The sequence below is a fragment of the Gymnoscopelus microlampas genome (genome assembly GCF_963454915.1).
Source record: "Gymnoscopelus microlampas genome assembly, chromosome: 19".
Lineage (NCBI taxonomy): Eukaryota > Metazoa > Chordata > Actinopteri > Myctophiformes > Myctophidae > Gymnoscopelus > Gymnoscopelus microlampas.
This window is the reverse complement of record NC_139956.1, coordinates 26,138,164-26,151,357: the sequence shown is the minus strand read 5'-3', so window position 1 is coordinate 26,151,357 and position 13,194 is coordinate 26,138,164. Positions and strand designations below refer to the sequence as shown.

General features: G+C 41.2%; 1 protein-coding gene and 1 long non-coding RNA gene across 5 annotated transcripts in view; one reads left to right on the top strand and one right to left on the bottom strand.

Moving 5' to 3' along the window:
* The first annotated feature begins 357 nt into the window (after positions 1-357).
* LOC311034906 lies at positions 358-3,096 on the top strand. Its single transcript, XR_014599644.1, has 6 exons — positions 358-563; positions 713-954; positions 1,316-1,447; positions 1,930-2,009; positions 2,086-2,207; positions 2,471-3,096. It is a non-coding gene; the product is annotated as an uncharacterized lncRNA (long non-coding RNA).
* Positions 3,097-12,390: 9,294 nt separating this feature from the next.
* Positions 12,391-13,194, bottom strand: part of LOC311034743 (uncharacterized protein) — a 9,670-nt gene continuing 8,866 nt past the window's right edge. For all 4 annotated transcript variants that reach the window (XM_084042714.1, XM_084042716.1, XM_084042713.1 and 1 more), the window contains one exon: positions 12,391-13,194. This exon is cut by the window's right edge and continues 2,146 nt beyond it. The gene's annotated coding sequence lies outside the window, so the exon portion shown is untranslated.

Here is a 13,194-nt window from a genome sequence, read left to right as displayed (position 1 = left end):
TTTTCCAATTCAAAATCCCATAGACATTTTCCACAGACAGTTTGTCTCAATGCCACAGTGAAATGAGCATAAATGTGCTTCAGGTCCAGTATGCGTCTAATAAATTCTAATCATCCTCAGGTCTATTTCAGATAAGTCCAATTTTCCTTAGGTCCGTTCAGACCGGGTCCAATTATCCTCAGATCCTTTTCGGAGCGAGTCCAATATTTTGGACCCGTACAACATCAAAATTAACACCCATCCAACCAGTTTGACAAGGGATTTGACAAAGTACGAAATGAGGAAACAAAGTAAAAATAGTATATGCTAATTATTATATTTTTAACTTTGTGCGATTTGATCTTTCAACATACAGTAGATCATATAACTTATGTCAAAGCCCTTGTCAAGCTGGTTGGATGGGTGTTCATTTTGGTGGTTCAAGACTATGATATAAAGGGCCACATCAATCTGGAGAGACAGCAGTTCCTGGAGAAGAGAGGCAGGAAGGCAGAGCAACTGAAACATCATGAGGGCTATTGCTGTCGTCTTGCTGGTGCTGACTCACCTTGCTCTCTGTCAGGGTAAGTCACTGACCTCCAGTCCACTCTATATCTCCTGTCAATATGCTTTTCAATCTTAGATTTTTGAATAATGCTAAAGTTAAAAGGTTGGGCTCGGATTTCTCATCTAATGATAAAGATTATGATGATGATGAACATTCTTCCTCCAGGTTGGACATGCACCGAGGGCCCACAGCTGAACAACGCAGTGCAGGTTGATGCCGGCCTGGGAGAAGTGGTTGCTGTAGACAAAGGAGGTCAAGCCTATTTTCTGAGTGGCTCATCCTGGACCGGACTGCCAAACTGCCAAACCTGAAGCATATCTCAGTGGGAAAAGAAGGGATATGGGGCACTAATATTATAGACAAACACTACTACAAATTCGTAGGTGGCAGCTGGGTAGGATTTGCAGGTAAACTAGAATATTGCAGCTCCTTCTTTCTACATCTTGATTGTGTGTGTGTGTGTGTGTGTGTGTGTGTGTGTGTGTGTGTGTGTGTGTGTGTGTGTGTGTGTGTGTGTGTGTGTGTGTGTGTGTGTGTCACCGATGATCTGAGGGACCTGAAGTCGGATTGGCTGGTGTCCATGCCCATATAAAGGCATACTGTACATTGACATCCAATTTGTCATAATCCAAGAACTGGCGGACCAAAATCCAGACACAAACACGTGTTGCGGAGCTCACACAGAACCTGACCTCACCCTCCATATTGACACCACTATTGCGATACCGTACTTACAATATCTTCATGTTTTTTTGTCCCTGCCTTTAGGTATGTTCGACCGGGTGGATGCTGGAGGTGACGGTTTCATTGTTGGAATTCGCCATGGAGCCAACCACGTCTATTGTTTTCGGAGTGAATACACAAATACCCTAACCGTAAAAGGGTATGGTCAGAGCAGAGGTGGGTGGAGTAGCTAAAAAATGTACTCAAGTAAAATTATTGTTACTTTTACTCGAGTAGAAGTAGTCATCCAAATAATTACTTGAGTAAGTGTGAAAAAGTATAGTGAAAAGACTACTCAAGTACTTAGTGACTTCATATGACCTGATGTATTGTTTAAATAATCAGAATGTAATTGAAATGTCTAAATTAAAATGTCTTAAATTACAAACGCTCGTCCAAAAGAAATAAACATAATTCGCTGTCTCTTTGAGCAAATGAAACAAACAGAATGTGCATTTAATGTGAAATGTAGCCAAATAATTAGAACATTTTTACTTTTACTTTTTTACATTTTGGCCAAATGTAAAGAAGTAAAAGTAACATTTTGTTCTTCACAAATGATTGAACAGAACTACTCTTATAAGTACAACTTATTCATAAAATGACTGAAGTAAATGTAACTGAGTAAAGGTAACTAATAAGTACCCTCTGTGTGTCAGTTACTACTATGTACTACCTCAGCTGTGGCCCATTGGGATGCTGGGGAATAACCAGAAGAGGCCAAGTCATCTTCAATGGGGTAAGATTTCTGGGTTAACAAATTAGCAATTAAAGGAAATATCATGCCTACTAATGTTATTGGTGTTTTTATATAGCTTAAGTCTGCAACGTGCACATTCACAAGCTGGAGAATCATTGGAGGAGGAGCATTCCAAGTGGTTCATGTGGGGAGCGAAGGCAGAGTCTTCGGGGTATCGAGCGGTAAAGTTCTCGAAAGGTAAGCAAAAACTAAATAGTTTTACTCTTAGTCTCAACATTTCATTTGTGGAAAACAGCATGGGGTTTTAATTATTCTATCCTTCTTCACTTTGTGTTTATTTAGTTCTTCACATTTCTATTTATTATAGCATCTTACCTTATATTGTGTGTTAATGTTAATATGTGGTATACCATAAAAAAAAGACAGTTTATTTTGTGTTGTAAAGGACTTTGAACTATTTCATGAATGGTGGTTTATAAATAAAGCTTGTATCCTAACAGAATTGGCATTACCGAAGGAAATCCCTATGGAAGCAGTTGGCAAGTGGTTCCCTTGTGCAAGACCATGAGACAAGTCGCATATGATCTTGGTACTATTTATGGTGTGTCCACCGATGGTGCCATCATGAAGTGCACTGCATGAGGTGTCAGCTGTGCAGCAGACCTCCATTCTCTTCTTCTTCTAACAGCTGACAATCTATTTGATTGTCAATCTATCAGCTTATTGAAGATTAATTAATCACAACCTGTCAGTAAGACTGTATATTAATGTCGGATCTACAACACACTCGTTATAAAGGTTATTATCATGCATAACAACTTACAAGTTTTTTGAAGCATTATAAGTGCTGGTCATAATGCATTATAAGCTCAGTGGACCAGGTAACACTTTACTTAAAGGTCAAGGCTCTATAAGGCATTACAATCACATTTATAATGTGTTATAATGCATCATCACCAGCACTTATAATACACAATATAGTCATAAACAAAGTCATACATGATTATAACCATTTATAGTGAGTGTTATAATGCCTTATAAGAACATTATAATGCATTATACATGCGCTTATATAATGCATTACAAACCCAACCTTAATATACAGTGTTAAACATATAGCCCAGGTGTTGTCTCTTCTGTTTTAATCTAAATCAATAAATAATTCAATAAAGTTAACACATTTGGACTTGTTGTTCTTTGTTCTCCGCCAACCTTTGTCAGGTAATCCTTGTCTATCCGATTCCTTATTTACTTTTATTTGGAGTATTAAACGGAGCGTGAAGATGAAGTGATAGCTAAGATAAGATAAGATAAGACCAGCAGTTAAGAACAGGCCAAGGGGAAAAAATACAGTAGATACAGTATGATGGAGAGGAAGATGAGGAATCAGGAACAAAGGAGGTAGAGGAGGAGGAGAAGAAGGTTGGAAGTGAGGAGGCGAAATATGAGATGAGGAATCAGGAAAATCATATTCGAGGCAACAAAGACATGTTTACCATCAAAGAAAAATATATAATCTAATCTATTTGTTAGCTTTGCTTTTACACAACGGCTTTATAGTCCAGGCGTTTCGGGCCAGAATCGTGCACTTTACGATACAAGCATGAAATTTGGCACACAGTTAGAGCATGCCATAAGGAACATTTTTGGCTATAGGGCCATCGCAGATTTGTCCTGTGGTAACCATGGCAGCCATTTTCCCAAATGGCCTCCACCTGCTGTTATTTTACCAATAACTCAGGTGCTAGACCACCTAGGATCTTGATTCTGGTGACTAATCGTACATTTTCAAGGATGAGGAATACAGCGGTACTATTTACAACATTCTACTACCTAACTGCATATATCTGGCATTCAGTTAATTAAATAATAATAAACCCATCAAAATATGTAATGATGTAGTACAGTAGATGTTTTCAAACTGACACGTGAGAGTCAAGAATGCAGTACTTCACTGTTTATTTTATTAGTAGTAGTATTGCATAATTATTTTCAATGGACTATAAGACACAACAAAGGCAGAGTACTCATGAGTCATAGCCTAATGGCATATAGACCAATTATTTGTTTACCAACATTGAGACTGGACGCACAGGTGATTGTTTCACGCAATCAATTCTCAACCTGTTGTTTTGGGGTGCGCTGATTTCAGCACACCCCAACCCCCTCTTGTGTGTTGGCTAGTGAGGCGCGTCCTAGCGAGACCTGATAGAATGGGTTTCATTGCGCACATACTGGTTCCGCGCAGACTGGTTCTTATCAGTGTGACGTCGTCTGTTAAGGGGTCTATTCAATAAAGCCAGATAATCTACACAATGTTAGTTGCACAGTCCACCACAGTAGCAAAGGGCAGTACACTGAAGTGCTGCCTTAACACATCTGCATTGTCCACTGCATCCCTTTTTGCAACCACAGCGGAGGAGTTCCCGAAAGGCCAGGCTCGCTTCTGTGTGGTCCAGTGCACTTCCCATCCTCCTGTCAAAATTAGAATCAGCTTTATTGTCAGATCACAGGTTTACAAGTGTAAAGAAGTGGATTAAATTATTTGTATTCACCTGTCTCCTTCCTCTTCCACCCCCATTCACCTGGGGATGGGAGTTCAGGGGCTGCAACCATCGCCTGTCCCCAACAATGGCCAGCTTGGTAGGCTGCCCTCTTTGTATGTTGAATCAGTGCAGCTCGTGTTGGGGGGAGTCCATCAATTGTTCTGCCCTTCTGGGTGAATAGCTGCTTCCGTGCCTGAATCACTGATGCCTGGCCGCTAGTGCGGTCATAGAGCAATACCACAAAACGCTCCAGAGGCTCCATCCAGTCATCTATTTTGTCTGGGATGGCAGCTAAGGAACTGAAGGCACGTGTGACGTCACCATAGGTTTTCCAGGTCTCCCATGCCGTCTTCTTGCCTCTGCCTCCAAAAGATGACACTGTGTCACATCCAGTAAAGGCATCGAACATGGGTAAGGCTAAGCATCGATCTGGGCCTAATGCCCTTGCCATCTCATGAGCTGCTAAGTTACGGAAACTTTTCCCAGTTCCAAAAGCAACCCACAGCTCAGTCAAGTGGAGGCGTTGGGCTGACGTTACTGCCAGGACTAGCACATCCGTGTCTACTGTGCGTATTGTCACCTTGCTATACCCTTTCTTCACAGCATCTTCTAGGTGTAATATGACACGAGTATCAGCCTCCTCATGTACTGTAGTTAGTTAGGTAGTTACTAGCATGTTGTGAATAGTACCACTGTATTCCTCATCCTTGAAAATGTAGGATTAGTCACCAGAATCAAGATCCTAGGTGGTCTAGCACCTGAGTCATTGGTAAAATGACAGCAGGTGGTGGCCATTTTGAAAGATGGCTGCCATGGTTACCACAAGACAATTCTAAATAGTACCACTGTATTCCTCATCCTTGAAAATGTAGGATTAGTCACCAGAATCAAGATCCTAGGTGGTCTAGCACCTGAGTTATTGGTAAAATAACAGCAGATGGAGGCCATTTTGGAAAATGGCTGCCATGGTTACCACAGGACAAATCTGCGATGGCCCTATAGCCAAAAATGTTCCTTATGGCATGCTCTAACTGTGTGCCAAATTTCATGCTTGTATCGTAAAGTGCACGATTCCTTCAAAATATGGCCCGAAACGCTTGGACTATTATACAACTGCAGAAAATCTAAGTATAGACAAATTAGAAGTTTAAACATGTTCACTTCACAGTGTTGTTGATAGTTAGTCCAGGGATGGCTGAGGGAAGTAGGACCTCCTGTACGGCTTGTTATACAGAGGCAGGATGAGTCTGATGCTGAACATACTCATTTGCCTGCCTAGAGTGTCACATCCACATCCCTGATGGATATAGGGGTAATTGGTGTTTTAATAAAATATTATAAAATTTTCATTCTTTGTGGGATCAATTGCATGTGGTAATGGTTACACCACCCCAAACATTGCTCAACATTTGTGAGAGGATTACTGAAAAAACAAGACAAAAGACAGATTTTGACAGCTAGGGTGGGACACACGGTTCAAATGTTAGAGGTCTAAATGTGTTATACCACCCCATCTGAACAATCTGTGTACCTTTTGTTATAGATTTCCAACCTACAGTATATGCAAAGTCTGGGAACTGTAGCTATGGTTATGGTTTCTGAGTTCCATTTACATTTAGCATACAGATACTACGGTTTCATCAGCTTTGCAGCTTGGACCCATAATAATCATGCTGTGCCCACATTTACTGCAGTGGTCTGAAGCAGCGCTAAATTATGATGCTCTAGTGCAGAAAAGCACTCTCCATCTTGACAGTCCATAACTGCAAACCTCACGTTCAATCTATTCTGTTTTTATGGCTTATTGCGCGTAGGCTATTGCGTTTTGCATATTGCCTATCAAATTCCTTGGCCCCCGTATTGCTGTTTGCAGCTATATTTATAGTTGTTATAGTTAATATTGGACACTTTGAAACACTTGATGAAACTCAGCTTTACTTTTGCAGTTCTGCCCTCCTTTGTCTTGGTAGCAAACAGCGCCATCTCAACATGACATCTGTTGTTGCTCTTTTCCAGCCTGCACCTGCAGTCCTCACCTGATACAATCATGTAGGCCTATGGGTACCACAATACCATAAATGTTGTGTGAAATATTAATTACCATGTCATCCCGAGTCCCCACACTTTACAAGTCACTAACAAATTCTTAAAAGATTAGATTGTGAGTATTTAGGAAAGATGTTTCTACGTTATAATGAAAGAAAACATTTTTTTTTCTTTATTTCATTTTTTCTAAATAAAACATGTTCTAAGGACACAGACACGTGTGTCCATGTACAGACATGATGATGACCCCTGCTTGAAACTCTTACTTTTAATGCTCTGTGCAAAAGGTTTATTTGAAACCTTTTGATCCCCATAGAACATCTTCACCAAATGTGATTTAGACTGTACACACAAATTAGTCATTGGCTCCACCTGGTGACTGGGGGTGGAACCAAAGTTGAATTGAAAACTAGATATAATATAGTATATCCCTAGACTGAGCTTGTTCAGCATAGTTTTAACAAACACTACAATTTTAAAAATCACACATACAGTACACTGTGCAGTACTGTATATCCCAACACAACTAGATTACATGACCTATTTTCATGTGCTAGCTTCAACAGCAGGCCTAGATCCTATTCTTAAAAAGTAGGGAAAAAGAGGGTAAGATGGCTCAGTGGGTGAGTTGACCCACCCCCTGTATCTAGAAAACGGCACACATGTGTTGTACTGTAAATGTTACTAGATGTAAGGTCACATTACAATGTAATACAGTACTGTATGACTGCCCAAAAGAAGGTAGGGCTCTGGTCCCTAGATTGGCACACTGGGCCTTTAAATGTATTTCTGTGATGGTTGATGTGCTTTGGCTTTATCATATTTATATACACTAGACCATACCCGGTCGGCGCAGCGCATCCGTGGGGGGATATGCGCACATGATCTGGCAACCCGGGAGGCAGTTTGTCCCATAGCTGGGCAGCCGCAGCTATGGGACGACATTCTTTGACACAAAAACGCTAATAAGAAGCTGGGATTTGATTAAATTGAGAAACGGGCTTCACAGTTGTGTTCAGATGGTAATGGTCAATGGCTGTGTGCAAAATCAGAGCAATTGGTCCAGCCAGTGAGGAGAACCGGGTAGCTTCACCACCACCACTACAAACGCACGCACAGAGGTTACTAGAATTATAGTAGGATAGTAGGATAACAAATATATGAGGGCTGTAGTTTAAATTCACAGGCTTTTGTTTCCAGCCTGCCCCTGCCGGTCCGTGTACGCCTGGACTATGAATTGGACTTTAACCACTTAAACCACAGCACCGGTATTGTCACAATGTCCTGTCACAATGCGACAGGGCGCGTCACATTTTGAGCTTGTCAATCTGCTATCGACAGAAAACAGAAAATACACTGAGGGACTCTGGTTACCCATATGGGGTTGAAGTGTTTACCACAACTTTCGCAAAAATAACAGAAGTTTGCGTTGTAAAGATATAGAGCCCTGAGGTACTCCGGTCAACCAAGTATAGGGTTTAGGACGGGTGGTTAAGCTATAAACTTGTAATGTCATGTTTGTACTGTTTGTGATGACAAATGACAGATAGCATGTGTTCACTGTCCACAGGTTTCTGTCCATATAGCCATAATGCTGTCATGACAGTCCTTTATTATATCCCTTCCACTCTTTTGTCTAGGACTATAATAAATTAGTTTGACTCAAGTAGGCTAGTGTGGTTGTGTACATTGTCCACCACTGACACTCACCTATAGTCTCGCGTAGCCAGACAACTATTCCACAATTTCTGAATGACATAGTCTGGAACTACACCTCCTGAAAGCTGATAACAGGAAGTTGTCATGTTTGTCATTTCCGTTCTCGAAAACACATTTTAACATTATCGTTACAAAATATTTTCGAATTTTAATTTCGGCTAAGCAGCCAGCTATATATGCTTCTATTCATTTGATTTACAGTACGTTAGGACAAATTTGCATGACTGTAAAGACGAAACGGAAGTGGGAAGGGGGGTGGCATCCACTTCATTCCCGAATCATTTACAGCGTTTCCGTTGCACAGACTGTATGACGGAAGAATTTGAAAATTGTGAGTGAACAATCTGGCTCGAGAAAAGGACTCTCCCCTTACAGGAGCCATGCTGATGAAGAATGCTTCCACCAGTTTCCAGTCTCCAGTTTCAACGATGACTAATTACAGTACCCTTCAGCGGATTCCATCCATAACAGCTGCACGTTTCGGCAAGACAAGTGTCCGTGGAGTTGTGGAAAACACTAGTGTTTATAACCTTAATGGACACACCGCCTTTTTCCTCTTCCCTGTATAGATAGACACATTAACCCTGTCTAGTCTAAGCCATTTCTTTCCATATTTTTGGTCCACCTGGTCTTCTTGTGTAATAATGCTTGTATAACCTCAACCCATGTAATGTACAATCAAGTTATACAGTATACCTTTTTTCCATGATTTCCATGATGTCAGGTGAATGTATGAATAGTTATATGACAATAAAGACAAAATAATAAATCTAAGCAGTATCATGTTTTTTAATCTAAGTCAGAGGAACTTCCAACAGTATGCTCATTGTGTACCATGATAAAACTGATCTTGCAAAGACTGCAATGTGTTCTGTTCAAGATTAACATATTCTAAAAAAGAAAAAGAAAAAGATTAACATATTCTCACAGAGAGTGCATCAAATCACACCCTCCACGTCAACCCTCAAGATAATTAGCACACTATGTACAATATGTAATAATAATAATAATGAATAATAATAATAATATTAATAATACAACTCTCTGACCTCCTGGGATGCTATTTTCATAACTCAAAGGGTGCGAATCTATGTTCTCATTGACTGTTAATTCATCCACTTTGTCTTTGAGTTCTTCTTCACATCTCTCTCGATCCACCTGCTGAGGTGCCAGAGATCCTGTGGTGCTATTTCCATTGCTCCGAAGCTCTCTGCATTGTGTTTCAACGGCTATTTGACTCCCTAATTCCCTTTGGCTCCTTGCTCCTTGTTCTTGATCATCTTGGGATAGATCCGGCTCGTTGAGATCACTCATTACTCGGGCGTCTTCATTTCGTTTTTCAACATTTAGCTCTTCCTTTTCCATCGTTACTTCTCTCTGCTGTTCAAGCTGCAGTTCCTCCGAATCATCGGCATAATCAGAACCCATGGAAGGGTTTTCTTCAGTGTCGTTTCGCTTTTGCGGAGCCGCCTCTTCCTCACGTCCATGTTCGGTATGCTGTAGTCCCTCATAGTCATGTGTTATAATTTTCTTTTCCTCTTTCACCTCCTCACCTTCCTCTTGCTTGTTCTCGTTCCCTGATTTCTCCTCCTCCTCGCTTGCCTGCTCACCTTCACCCTCCTTCTCCTCCTCTTTCTTCTCCCTTTTCCCTAACTCTTCCCCTTCGTCGTTCGCCTCCTTTCCTCCATCTTTCTCCTTCACCTCCTTTACATCTTCCCTTTTCTCTTCCTCTTTCGCCTCCTCACCTCCACCCTCCTTCTCCTCCTCCTCTACCTCCTTTTTTCCTGATTCCTCATCTTCCACATTCACCTCCTCACTTCCACCCTTCTTCTCTTCCTCTACCTCCTTTTTTCCTGATTCCTCATCTTCCTCTTTCGCTTCCTGACCTTCCTCTTTCACCTCCTCACTTCCACCCTTCTTCTCCTCCTCCTCTACCTCCTTTGTTCCTGATTCCTCATCTTCCTCTTTCGCCTTCTCATTGCCTTCTTCCTCAGCTTCTTCTTCCTTGTTCTCATTCTGTGATTCCTCCTCTTCCACCTTCGCTTCCTGACCTCCATCCTGAGCCTCCTCTTCCTCCTTCCTTTCCCTTGGGGATGGCAGTGGCCCAGGAGGTCGAGCAGGCGCTTGGGAAATGGAAGGTTCCCAGTTTGATCCCCGGGTTGCCCCTGTGTCAGTGTCGAAGTGTCCTTCAGCAAGACCTCTAACCTCTAATTGCTCCCTCTGAGCAGGTTGGTGCCTTGCATGGTCTCCTCTGAGATCCTCCTCTTCCTCCGTCCTTTTCCCTGGGGGCGGCAGTGGCTCAGGAGGTAGAGCGGCCGCTTGGGAAACGGACGGTTCCTGGTTCGATCCCCAGGCTGCCCCTGTGTTAGTGTCAAAGTGTCCTTGAGCAAGACACTGAACCCCTAATTGCTCCTGATGAGTAGGTTGACGACTTGCATGGTTTCCTCTGCCGTCCTCCTTTTCCCTCGTTGTTTTCCCTGATTTCTCCTCTTCCTCTTTCACCTCCTCATCACCTTCCTCCTCCTCCTTCGCATCCCCAATCACATCCCTCTCATTCCAGGGTTTTGTGTATTTCCGTCTCAGTTTCTGTCTCGATTTCCTCCTCTTGTCTATCTCCATCCTCTCCCTCCATTCAATCCACTCCTTTTGGGAACGGTTTACAGTTGCAGCCATAATATCTGCTTCTTTTACTGCACAAAAAATCTCTCACAAAAAAAGGATCTAACTCTCTTGTTCCCTCCCTGAGCAGAGGCCGACAGATACTGTATATGCCTCCTGCCTGGAATGGTAGAAGAATCCAGATCACTCACGTCTCTCACATGTAACGTGGATGACTGAACGATGAATGATCAAGCTGAACGATACATGTACTGTATGGCCAATAGCAGTCCATTGTATGGAGGTCAGTTGTTGCATGCGGCTCCTACCCCTCTGCAAACACCCGTAGTGTGGTCTTGTTAAACTTTAGTCCTCTACACACCTTCGTGTGTCTCTTGGATGTGAATCTCTTGTGAGTGACAAGCCCTTATGATTCCCCAGACAACCAACCCTCCTTATAACACAAGAGAGGTATTTACTTGGAAGCTAGTTTTAGCTCTTGGTGGTTGGCACCTTTCATGTCCCAGGGCTGCGCCCATTCCTTGTGCATTCTGAGGCATGCTTGATGGGTCACCGGCGGGATCACATGGCTCCTCCGCAGGCAAACGTGGAATCTGGGTCAAGAGGAGATGGCAGGAGGAGGAGGAGGAGGAGGAAGTGGTGGGACAACAAATTTGAGATACATATATTGTGATGACAGCTGCTCCATATTTCACATTGATCAGCATGCTAGCAGTAGTTTTTTCTATTGCTTTTGTGAATAATTGTAGGTTTTATATATGACCTTTTGTTTATTTATTTTCTAAATGTTATCACCTGTCTTTTATCTGGACCCTGCTGAAATAGTTTGCTAATAATAATAATAAGATTAATAAGATTGATGATAATAAAGTTTACTAAAGCAGTTGATTTAATCCAAAGAGATATGCTTTTCACTGTAATTCTGAGATATCTGTCACAAGACGTTATTGCCAACAGTGATTTGCTTTTATTAGATTTATCTAGTCTCCTAAAGGCTAGTGTGTATAGTTGAATTAAATATAACAATTTGTAAAACCGTAAAGTCCATTATTTCAGTTCTAATTTCATAGACACATCCCTAGATTGTATTATGTCCGAGTGAAATACTTTGTCTTCTTGTCTGTCTGTCTGTCTGTCTGTCTGTCTCTGGCTCTCTCTTTCTGTCTCTCTCTCTAAAACTATTTGAAATATGGAGAGGTTTCTGCCGGACAGCAACAATAAGGTGCATGATATATATACATACATACTGTAAGATGTGTGGCTAAAAATAGCAGTGGGATGATTTAGTTAAAATAGCAGCAGATGTAATAACAGATTTTGTTATTTTTTGATGTAATTTGGATTTTTCGAAAATAAATCATCGCTAATCAGGTAGAGAGAGAGAGAGAGGCAGGAACCCATAAAGCATGTTATGTGCTTAAGGATCAGAAAGATAATATACAATGTCTTTACAATGAGAAGAAGAAGAAGAAACACGTTCGTTAAAATACAATCTAGTTTTATTTGATTAGCATGGCTCTTATGAGAAAATGAAATTAACATACACAAGGAATTATATTTTCTGTGAAATATGGAATATGGACAGAGATAAAAGGAAGTTCTTCAACATTACACAAGTCATACGGTACATCTGGCTTAAATTCTGAACGAACGCATCTCTTCTGCGATGCCGAGGCAGGAACGGATGATGTCAGTCAACATCACAGAAAACGTGCGGTAAAGAAAAGTAATTTCTGATTGTAACATCAAAGGGAACGAACAGTAAAGAAAATACATTTCAGATTTTCTCTTCTCTAGTAGCTTGAAATACTGTAAGTACTATCACATGTCCTTTCAATCTCTCAAAAGAAGAGTAGTGATAGGGTTAAGTTGTACGGTTGCACATAAATATATAATGAGGTTACACATGTTGCAAAGCTCTTTTGATTTGAGGTCACATCACATTGTAGATAAATTATAACAGAAAGGTTTTAGCCATAGTGATCATATTTTTGCTGAGAAGCCAGAATAATCCAAAGTGTTTTCCGTAATGTTATATCAGTCTATGACAATGAAACAACGTGAATCATGAATTGAAACTTATTGTACAGTAGGCCAGTGGCTCTCAACCTGTGGGTCGGGACCTCCCCACATGATTTTGGGGCGTCCCCAGATGACACTGAAGTGACAATGTAATACTTTTTTTATTTTTCACAATATTTAAACAAAATGTAATGCCTCAACTCTTACATTACTGGGGTCCCCAGTTCAAATATGATTATTTTGGGGGTACACAGCCTGAAAGTAGGCTACAA